At 43.3% G+C, this 12195-nt stretch overlaps 1 protein-coding gene across 1 annotated transcript in view; it reads left to right on the top strand.

Moving 5' to 3' along the window:
• Positions 1-12195, top strand: part of JPH3 (junctophilin 3) — a 664009-nt gene that overhangs the window by 83675 nt on the left and 568139 nt on the right. The gene's annotated exons all lie outside the window — the stretch shown is intronic.

Raw genomic sequence — 12195 nt, 5'->3', positions numbered from 1 at the left:
ACTCAACCATATTTGAAAGTTGTTCCTGGGGGATGCAATCGTTTTTTATTAACCAGATTCAGACTGGGGATCTTTCCTAGAATTGTGAGTTTACCAACCATGAACGACTGGATCCGACAATTGAAATTGTGTACATGTGATAATCTTTCAGAGCAATCCACCATACATGTGTTGCTGTTTTGCAAATTCTACAGAGAACTGAGAAAGGTGTGGATTCTTCCTATTTCAAAATGCTTTGGGATTAGACAATGTAGGCCAGCGTTCATTGCTTTGCAATTCTTAGATAATGTACATATTATGTGGAAGATAGCAATGTTTTAAAAACACGTAATTAACCTCAGGAAAAGGATGATAACTCAAGTCTAAAGGTCACATGGTAGCAAAAGGTGCTGTCGTAGTACTGATGAATTTAAGCACTTTTATGACCCCAGGTTTTTATTGCTATTTCTTTTTAATATTTTATGTAGCTTTTAATGACTTTTCACTTAGTGTACAATCAATTAAACTAGCAATGTATAAACAGGATGTTTCTTTTTTATTAACTATATATATGTTTTTATATGTGCTTTTATGATTGTAAGAAATAGCAATCGAATAAAGCTGGACTTGACTTGACTTTTTACTAATTCAGTAATGGCCCACTTTTATTTTGGTGGCCGGGTCTATTATTAGTCCCAGTCTGACACTGCCCTTATATGTCCGAGCCTATCATGCCGATTGTCACTAAGTTGTGAAAAAGGCAGATATCAGGATGTTGCTCCTTTACTTATACATAAGCCAAATATGTTGGTAATGCACTTATATGTAGCTAAGCCACATATCAAGGTACGGCTTCCTTATTTGTAACCACACCTGAAATCAGAACAATACACTCTTACTTGTATTCAAGCCTGAGATCACAGTGATGCTTTTTTATTTATTACCACAATATCAGAACAATTCCTCTTATGGGTAGCCAGCCCTAATATTAGTGCCATGTGTGCTGTCTGGTAGCCAAGCATGCTATCAAAGTGGCATTTCCTCATTTCTTTTTTTGCATTTTAAAAAGATTTATTTATTGCCATTTTACTTTAAGTGTTTTATACTTAACGCAGATCAAATCTAATCGAGGTCTTGTACGCACATTATTTACAGTTGACAAATCAAATTTGGACAGATAAATGAAAACAAGTGACCCTACGAAGATCCTTGAATCTAATGTGTTTGTGCGCCACAATAGTTTACACAATAAATTACAAAAGATATGAAATATGACATTTACGCATTTCACCTGATGTCTGGGATATGCTGCTCCATTATTTCTAACCAATCCTGACATGAAAGCATTGGTCCCTTATTTGCACCCAAGCCTAATATCACAGCCATGCTCCCACTGATAAGAGGACAGCACTATATTACTTCCACCAGGCCTACTACATGACTGGCTGTGCTGCTCTGCACAGTCAGCCTGTCCATTCGTTTGCCACAGCCCCCCTTCCCAGTCACACCCTGTATCTCCCTTGGAATCCCACGGTAGCACACACGCAACTCTTCGAATTCTAAGAGCCTTATAACATAATGTGTATTTGTAAAACACACGTTCACGACGATGGGTATTTTGGCGCTGAATAACAGATGTTTATTGTTATCAAACTCAATAGTGCTTATTTTATCGGTCTCAGAAGGATGAAAGGCTGGGTGGACGTGCCCATGAAGGCAAACACAGACCCCTACATTGGATGCATTAGTACACTAAGCCACCAGACCTGGCCTAAAAGAAGAGCATGGGAGGGTAGGTCCATGTTGCAGCCCAGCCAATTTAAAAAAATCACAAACGTGAGCACTCGCTTTCCTGGTCTCTTCTCAATCAAGACTACACACAAGAATGGTAAACAGATGGAAATTAATTGATTTAAAAAATCCAGCAGAGGGCTGGATGAGAGTGGTGGTGGCAGCAGGTGGTGCTGGCAGCGGGTGGTGTCAACCGCAAAATGCTATGAAGAAGCATTTGGAGCCCTGGCCCTTATTTGTTCACCAACTAAGCTCTAGAAATGTCTAGCTGTGCAAGGGAGCCCACACCCAAGCATAGCTGGTGACACCAAGCGAGAGGGATCGAAGGCCAGTTCCTAGGCGCGGAGGGATTCTGTTTTCCTATAAACTGATGTGCGGGCAGGGCCGGCTTTAGGGCAGTGCGACCGGTGCGGTCGCACTGGGCGCTGAGCTTTGAAGGGGACGCTGACCTGGGGGGTGGAGTGGGCGGTTTGTGGGGGGCGCTGTTTTTGCAATAACTTTTGATTGCAGAGATGACGGGCACTTTTACCTGGTGGTAATGAGAGAATCCGAGGAGGCAGTCATGGGGTGTGGGGGGCAACAAAAATGATTGTCGCACCGGGCGCCACCAGCACTAAAACCGGCCCTGTGTGTGGGTCTTCCTTCCCGCTCAGTGTCAAGGCGGTCTTGTTGTGCATTGCGGGTAGCCTTGTCTGCTCTGCCATTCATTTGTCATCATATTTCAACAAAAAACCTCATCTGGCAGTTTTCTAAAGGAAATGGATGTTGCCGCGTGATGGTCTCGGCCCCTCAGGAGCCAGGTCCTGCTTCACTTCCTGCTCTTCCGGTCGGCTCTTTAAAGCGATAGGATCAATTAGGCATTCCCAGGATGGCCATTAGGCAGGGCTACAAGAGGAACTCGGCTCCTGCCCAGTCCCAAACCACTTGACCGTTGGTGCCCCGCGCGTTATGATGTCAGCAGAAATGGCAGGAAGCACTCTCCTCCTATTAGTGATAATATAGGGTGTGGGAGCTAGGATTCATAGAGAAGGAAGCCGTCATGAGACGTGTAGATATCCATGGATGCACATTGACGCAGTAGCAAGAGCATAACATTTGTAGAGCTTGATTATTACCCTAACTGAGTACCCTGCCACCAATTACTGTTGTGTTCTAGCTCAACATACCCTTATACCAGGAAACATCGTTCACAACGACGGCTTAACAAAGCATGCCTTTACAACGAAGGTGTTACAATGGAAATGTCTCAACCATAAATGATTTTTTACAACTAATTATTTTACCACACAAGTATGCCTTTACCAGGGATGCCTTTACAATGAGTTTTGCTATAAAAGTATGAAGGGTAAAGGCATACTCATAGTAAAACAATTACATGTAAGTAGTTTGGTAAGTATTAAATTTAAGTATATAGATAGATAGAAAGATAGAAAGATAGATAGATAGATAGATAGATAGATAGATAGATAGATAGATAGATAGATAGATAGATAGATAGAAGAATGAGCCCCTCGTTGGGACGCGCTCTCAGGAAGTAGGTAAAGAACAGGGAAAGTCCTTGCTTGTGAGCATACACTAGCATTTCCTGACGTGTTTTGGGCTCACGCATGATTACGGCCAGCCCGGCCATGGAGCGACACCACCGCAAAAAAACACGGATCCACAGTTTGTTTATTTGTTTATTTGGACAGACATTGAAGTGGAACAGCAGAGTTTTGTGTGATGGAAAGGTACTTTATTGCATCCCAACAGCATTGTTATTGTGGTGAGACGGCAGTCCACATGGGCTCCACATATACTACAGTTCCCAGAATGAATTGGCATATGCCGTATACTCACTTGAGGTTAATGAAATTGAAAGAGAGGATGTTCACTGTTTGTGCCGTTTTCTTTCCCAGCATGCCTTTGACAAAGGGTGCAATGCCCGAAACGCGTCGGCTGTGGGTTGTGAATTGCTGCTAGATATGTGGAATTCGAATAGAGTGCCTTTGGACAGTAAATAACCGGCTGAGAGTGCACTCTAACTGGGGGCAACCTCTTCTTTACATGAATATGGCTGGCCTGGCCGTGGATTAACAACCCCTTAAAAAAAAAAGGATCCACAGTTTGTTTATTTGGACTGACATTGAAGTGGAACAGCAGGGTTTTGTGTGATGGAAAGGTACTTTATTGCATTCCAACAGCAGTGTTATTGTGGTGAGAAAGCAGTCCACATGGGCTCCACATGGACTACAGTTCCCAGAATGACTTGGCATATGCCGTATACTCACTTGAGGTTAATAAAATCGAAAAAGAGGATGTTCACTGTTTGTGCCTTTTTCTTTCCCACCATGCCATTGACAAAGGGCGCAATGCCTGAAACGCGTTGGCTGTTAGCTGTGAGTTGCTGCTAGATATGTGGAATTCGAATGGAGTGCCTTTGGACAGTAAATAACTGGCTGAGAGTGCACTCTAACTGGGGGCAAATATATATATATATATATATATATATATATATCTCCCTCTCAGCGAGAAGGAAATGAGCCGCACACATCTCGATGAAACCGGCAGGTTTAATTGCATTGTTTAAAAGTGCTGGCATTATTTTGTCCCTGATGCATTTCGGTCTCTCTGACTTTTTTCAAAGGGGAAGCCAGGAGCATCCACAAGCCTGAGAAGAACGACCGAAACCCAATTTGCTGCATTTTAAAATGTTTGCCCCCTGGTGGGCGTCACGGTAGACTTCCCTTTAAGCATTATGGTTCCTGTAGTTCGTTCAGAGTCTCGCAATCAGTACCCTTCAGTGGGTGATGCTTGAGATTTGTTCTGCTTTTAACGATGTTTCTCGTGATCCCCATGCTTACTGTCTTTAAAGTTAGCTGGGGCCCAGAACCAAGGTCCAGTCCCTGGTGGCGCCGCTGCCCTTATTGCTCTCGCAGAAACACAAATGAGGTCCATTTTCGGGCAGTGATGGCGCTCTTTGTCACTGGTGGTGCGTCGCTCGCGGCAGGACCAAGCCGTGAAACATGAAACAAGCCCCTCTCAGCGAGAAGGAAATGAGCCGCACACATCTTGATGAAACCGGCAGGTTTAATTGCATTGGCAAGTGCTGGCATTATTTTGTCCCTGATGCATTTCGGTCTCTCTGACCTTTTTCAAAGGGGAAGCCAGGAGCATCCACGAGCCTGAGAAGAACGACAGAAACCAAATTTTATATATATATATCCAACGAAAACCCCTCTGTTACCAAGAGGCTACACGGGGGAAACCTTTCAGAAGCCTTTAATTAGGACACTGGGTAGGATTCATTTTGGCGACCATTCGCCTTCCTCAGATGCCTTTGCAAAACCTAGCACACCTCCATCCCCACCTTTGAGTCTCCTGCCGCTCTCCCATTGGTTGGAAAGCTCTGCCCCACGATCGTCCATATGCACATTTCAAGATTTCGCCGGAAGTTATATATATGGTGGATATAGGTTTTTGGGTGGCAAGGGTAATTTTAGGGTTTTTGGGTGGCAATGGTAATTTAAGGATTTAGGGTGGGTATGGGTTTTGGGTGGCAAGGGTAATTTTAGGGTTTAGTGTCGGTATGGGTGTTTGGGTGGTAATGGTAATTTTTAGGGTTTAGGGTGGGTATGGGTTTTTAGGTGGTAAGGGTAATTTAAGGGTTTATGGATTGTGGGTTAATAGGGTGATATATATATATATATATGTATAATAATAGAAGGATATATATATGTACATATATTCAGTTATATGTGTGTGTGTTTATAAAAAATAGAGATGGGGTTAAACGTACCTGTTAATTTTGTACCAAGCATATGCTTTTATCATGCATGCTTTTACAACATAAATGTAAGTATTTTGTAAGCAAGTATAAACCCATTACTCAGGCACATATCTATATCTATATATACATATAAATGCCTTTACCACAAAAATGTAAGTAGGGAAGTATAAACTATCTGTCTATCTGTCTATCTGTCTGTCTGTCTGTCTGTCTGTCTGTCTGTCTATATATAGATATATATATATATATATATATATAGATAGATATATGGATGTATTACCTACTGGCGGTCGCCAGTAGGTAGTTATAGTTAGGACCCCTTTTCCATAGGAAAACCTCAACATTCTATTTTGAATAACTTTGGCGCCGGTCGATGAATCCTCGCGAATTTCTCAAAATAGGTGGGGCGCTACGCTCCGCTCCTACCCTGAAAGTCTCGGGGGGATTCGTCAAGCGGGGGCTGAGATAAAAGGGGGGTCCCAAAACGCGTTTTTCCCATGCATTTTTCCATAGGACCTTTAGAACGAGCTACAGCCCGAACGGCTGAACAGAATTACTAGAAATTTGGCAGAGAGGTAGTCCCTAGGTCAAGGAAGTGCCTTTTGTAGGTTTGGTGTAAATCTGTTCAGTAGATTCTGAGAAAATAGCCTTTAAATCAATATATATATCTGAGCCCGCTTACGGTACGCTTACCGTACGCTTACCGTAAGCGTACGGTGGCGTGCGCGAGCGCGATTCTGATTGGCTCTTAGATCTTAGTAAACATTCGAATCGGCCGAAACCAGGAAGCGGCGTCCGCCATTTTGTCTCTCGCATTGAGAGTTATTTCTCAAACTTGATGCCCAAAAACATGTTACGAGGCATTTTTGACAACTCCCTCCCACACAGTCATGTTGAGGGAGTCCCCAAACATCCCCCAAGAGCAAAAACGGTTTTATTTTTTTTTCGGCAATTTCGCCGAGTACGCTTACCGTACGCTTACCGTAAGCGTACGGTAAAAAAAAAAAAAAAAAAAAAAACACTATCCACACTTACCCCACCCCCTGTGCTTTTGGTGGCCGGAGGCCACCAAATGTACAGGGCTTATTAATAGGTAAAAAAAACTAAATTTTGGCAACATGAAATTATAAAAATCGAAATAAAAAAAACACTATCCACATTGACCCCACCCCCTGTGCTTTTGGTGGCCGAAGGCCACCAAATGTACAGGGCTTAATAAAGTTGATAAAAACCGTGCACGGAACGAACTGCGTTAAGTGGGCGCGCACGCCTCGAATGGCGTAAAGTAACTTAGCATTTAAAAAACCGTACAAATTCACTGAAAAAACCATAGGTTTCACACACGTTATAGTTAGGAATTAGCATTTAAAAAACCTTGCAAATTCACTGAAAAAACCATAGGTTTCACACATGTTATAGTTAGCGGAAATTTTACTGATAAAAAACCAGTGAAATTGCCCCGTTATAGTTAGTGCTGGCAACTATAACTCACGCGACCGCAATCTTCTGCTGATGACATATGTGTCTTTATGAAAAAAAAATATTTGTAATATATGTATAGCTAAAAATGTATGGAAGAAGACATGGGCAAATAAGTGTCTAAATACAGTATTAGCATCAGCAGAGGATTGCGGTCGCGTGAGTTATAGTTGCCAGCACTAACTATAACGGGGCAATTTCACTGGTTTTTTATCAGTAAAATTTCCGCTAACTATAACATGTGTGAAACCTATGGTTTTTTCAGTGAATATATATATATATATATATAGATAGTTTATACTTACCTGTAAAATACTTTCATTTTTGTGGTTAAGGCATCTGTGGTAAAGGCTTAAGAGCAGCCAGGTTTCTAGCTGTTTGTGGAATAGGTTGTGTGTTTTGAGTTTCAAGGACTGCTTTAAGGAGCGTTTTGCCAGTATTTTCAAACTGTGCTCCTGATAGATACCACCATCACATAGGTTATGCCTTCTCTTGCTATGTTCTTTCTCCCTTTGTGATTTTCTTGTGATTCATTAAATGTTGATGTTGTTGTTTTGAGAGCCGAAGGGACAGAATGTACTGTGTACTAATTCTGAACAATTATTGGCTGATAGACATGTCAATAAAGGGTTCTGCTTCATACCTAGATCTATCTATGCCTTGGTGTTGATGTAACAGAGTAGGATGGTCCAGGCCAGTGTCCGATTGGTACCAGCCTTCTGCACAGGAGCAATGCTCTTTTCTACCTCTCAGCACTCGCAACAATGAACACACATACAAAGATATGAGGGTCAATAATAGAATCTGGGAAAGGTAAATGGGACAAAAGAGAATACAGAGACATTGGACTCCACAACTTCAGCCTCATCTTTCGGTTGGTCCATGGAGTATGCGGAATATATTGAGTTCCTACAAGGAATAGAGATGTCTTTAATTTTTTGTCCTACAGAGGGTTAAACGTGGCTTCATCTTTGATTGGATATACCTACTCTATCTCTGTGTGCCCAACTCTATGCAGTTCAATGTTCAGTTTCCAAGCACTAGTGCCCCAGACGTAACCTGTCAAATGAAACCTAGGGCATTAAATGCAACCTCTGTGCGACAGACGTATTTGATTGCTACCTCAAAGCAACACATCTCCTCCCTCCAGACCTCCAGCACCATTTGACCCTGCTGCAGCTCTTAATTATTCTTCATATCCTTACCTCCATAGCGACATATTACGTAGGTTTTTACTTGTTCTCCTATTTCGTTTCATTGTGCAAGGTATGATGATGTCTCTTTTGCTTGGAGAGGTTATTTTACAGATGAAATAAATTGTGGAAATGGTTATTAGGTTGTGGACATCCAGTATGGGTGGGGCAGTTCAGAAATGTGCCTGAGAAGAGCACAGCTCATACTACATCCTCATCAGGCACCTGCATGAGATTGGCATCCAAGGACTTGCCCTCTGCTGAATCTGCTCCTTTTTAACGGATAGAACACAACCTGTCAGCCTGGCATCTTACTCTTCAGAAGCCTGCAAACTCACCTGCGTAGTCCCTCAATGTTCATCGCTCACCCCCACCCTCTTCAACACATACATAATCCCTCTGGTCAATGTCGTCACACATACAATATCAACATTCTGTTCTACGCAGACAACATGCAACTCATTCTTTCCCTCTCGGACAAGACCCTCCAACAGAAGAAAGAAGTTCACTGTCTGCATGACCAAAGTCGCAAACTGGATGAAAGCCAAATATCTCAAGCACAACATGGAAAAGACAGAAGAAGTGATCTTCAGCAAGAACACCTCACCATGGGACTCCAACTGTTGGCTGGGCAAACGCAGATGCACACCCATAACCCACGCCAGGAATCTCGAAATAATCATCAACAGCAAATTAGAATGACAGCACAAGTCAACACCATCACTGCATTCTGCTTGTACGCCCTGAAGATGCTGAGGAAGATCTTCAAATGGCTCCCAAGCAAGACTAGAAAACTGCCACTCACATCCTAGTCACCAGCACCTCTACGCCGGGATCCCAAAGAAACACCATAGAAGACTGTAGACCATCCAGAACTTGGCAGCCAGACTCATCCTCAACCTCCCACACAGAACTCCCATTATACCACACCCCATAGAACAACACTAGCTTTCAATAGATAAATATGCTTAGTTCAAACTCTTCATACACACATTAAAGACACATCCACAACGCAGGCCCGACCTACCTGAAAAGTTGCATCTCTTTCCCTCACCATCCATGCACCTCCACTCCGCAGGACTCCTACTCGCCAACATCCCACCCATACACAGAATCAGATTAGGAGGGCGAGTGTTATTACATTGCTCCTAACGCATCACATCAGAGTCTCCTCTTCGCTTCTTGAATTGCGCAAGAAGCTGAAGCCCTGGCTTTTCAATTAACCAACCTACAATCGGTAGGGCTAGGCACACACGCCTGCTCAGCGCCAGGATACCCTTGTGAGTGATAGTGTGCTTTACAAATACACATAACATAACCCATGATATTACCCATTGAAATCTGTGCGCTTAGTTCCAAGTGGCATATAAGGAGGTATTTAGACACCGAAGGCTGTGATTACTGATAGCCCCACCGTCTCCTGTCTGGAGGTATAGGCATTATCTGAAGTCGCTCCGGGGTACTTTCATTATTCTTGACTGTCTGCTGTACAGGAGACGACTGCCATAATTTAATCTGGTCTCCAAATTTCCCGGATAACCTGCAAGCATCCGTATGCATGTGGAAATCTGTATGATGCTGCCCGCTTTCTATACACAAGTACATAAATGTTTTCACCTGTGCTACACGCCCAGGATCACCACCATGTTGGCAACGTAGAATACCACACTGCAGGGCCAGTGCCATATTTTAATATTTATTTCAAATTTGTTTTGTTATGGAGAAAGGGGCTATCTGATCGTCAAACTGGCTAGCAGGATCTCAGCATATCTGCAATGAGACACCACGGCCATCCAGATAACTGGGTCAGGAAAGCTTGCAGTACCCAGGGGAGAGCACTAAAACATTTAGAGCTTAGTCTTAAAGGCTCTAGCACTCAAAATTAGGTTTTGTTTTGAAGTGTTCAGTATCTCTAATTGATGTGCGTTGACTGTTCCTGTGGATTATAATGGGATTACACACCTACCTTATGAAGCAGGCTAGTATATAAGTCTCGCATGGAACCCCTGGGGTCAGGGCAACCCCATATTCACCAAGGAGTTGTGGAAAGAGCCTAGCGGTGTATATAGTACGAGGTCTCCTCAACCTCTCAGACTGATGAGTGGAATCAAACCAAGTCTGTCCTCACACCCTTGGATTCATAGCTCTCCATTGGTGGATTGCCACATATTGTCAATCTATTGACTTATCAGTAATGCTATGGTGGGGGTTCTTCTGCTCGCTATGATCTGCAGCCACGCATGAAGCTGCAGAAATTGGCAATAAGGAGCAAGGTCCGAAGCAACCCGCTCACTGGTGGCTTGAGGTACCATCAATGACATCATAACCTAGCACACAGAACAGACACGCCTCCCGTTACTTCAATCGTCTGATTCCCTCACTTCTCTGGAACATGGTCCCCAGTTGCCCCTGAAGGACTCAGCAGCTGCAGTCAGGGAACCTGGCATCCATACGTCCTCCCCTATACACCTTTACGCAAGAGTCTCTTACCTATTCTGCACAGAAGAACCTACATTACTGAGTATTGGGAACTGTAGTACTTCGGCACAGGTGTTTCTTACAGGAAATGTGGTCTAGTGGAGGTGTGGCCAATAAAGGGCTAGTGACTTCGATCTCTGTTCTTTAGGTGCTGTAAATATATGTAGTCAGGATGAGATGAATGGACTTCTCTTCCCTGTAATAATGGGGGGTTGATGCAGTTTCATTCTCTAATAGCTGCTGTTCACGCTGATCCCCAGATCTGCAAGATGTGACACCTAGATGTTTCAAGCCACATCGCCTAAACATCTGATGTAATGACTTCATTTCTTCAGACTCAGCTCTTCCTCGTGGATCAATTCCAGGCGTGGATCACCTTACATCGCTCCATCCTTTTCTCATGGACTTAGCTGGTTTTTGCGGGCGGTGGAATGCAGCGCCGGTGGTACAGCTTTCTCATTCCTTATTAAGACAGCAGCTTTGTGTCTGACCACTGAACAAGCCTTGCTAAGAGATAGTGGTGAATTATTATATAGCAGTGTGACCATCTTGCCATCCACAGCAACCATATTTTCCATCTAGGAATAAAGAGTTTCTCACAGACAGTAAGAGCAAAGACCTTGGAATCATGGACTCCCATGATGAGAATGTGATGTCCTGTGCAGTCCCTTATTGTGTATATGCCGGTGTTGGGTGAATATCTGTAGGTTCCATCGTTACTGTTGGGTGAGGGGGATGTGGTAGGTTTCATTTTATTGTGTGTACTGACACCCACAAATTAAGAGCTGAGGAGAGGAACCATCAGTGCACTTGGTGGAAGCTTAGATTGAAGCAAGTCTACTTGGAAGATGTACACAAATGAAGGAGAAGCATTTGTACATGATATATGGGTTTTGATACAGAAAACACATTATTGTGGATGGGGAAGGCATTTGCTCTGGTTTGTCTCCAAACACTGTTCAGATGGTCCAGCAGACAAAAATGTGAGGAGGGCAGTACCGGGATAAATTGAATATGATGTTCAGCCACCACACCTCACTTAAATTCTTTCATTCTCATCCGTATACAAAAGGTTAAAAAAAAAATCCTGTATTCTCTTGCTGCCCACTCTACATATTTTTTCAACAATAAATCAGAAATTCCTTCTTCACCTCCAACAAGGCTATACCACAAACAAGACCTTCTAGGCTGTTGTCTTCAACTTCCACCTTTTACGACCCAGCCTCACCCCCAGTACAACAAGAGGTACTTAGGCTATTGACCTCATCTCTTTAATCCACCGCTCCTCAACAATCCGACAGAAAGAAGAGCGCCTTGTCTCTGGCACACACCCCCCTCTTTCTTCAAGCAAAACGTCCCTGGTTTCTTACCATGCTTCACCACGTCCCCTAAAGTGCGCATCGGCAAGCCAAATATCTGGGGTTCAACCACCATTCGCAATCTCTCTTATGGAACCGAACTGCTAAACAAAGAAGATTGTGTTGCTTTCTTACTTCCATTCCACTC

This window comes from Triturus cristatus, chromosome 12 (assembly GCF_964204655.1).
Source record: "Triturus cristatus chromosome 12, aTriCri1.1, whole genome shotgun sequence".
Lineage (NCBI taxonomy): Eukaryota > Metazoa > Chordata > Amphibia > Caudata > Salamandridae > Triturus > Triturus cristatus.
This window is presented reverse-complemented; position numbering and strand designations above follow the sequence as displayed.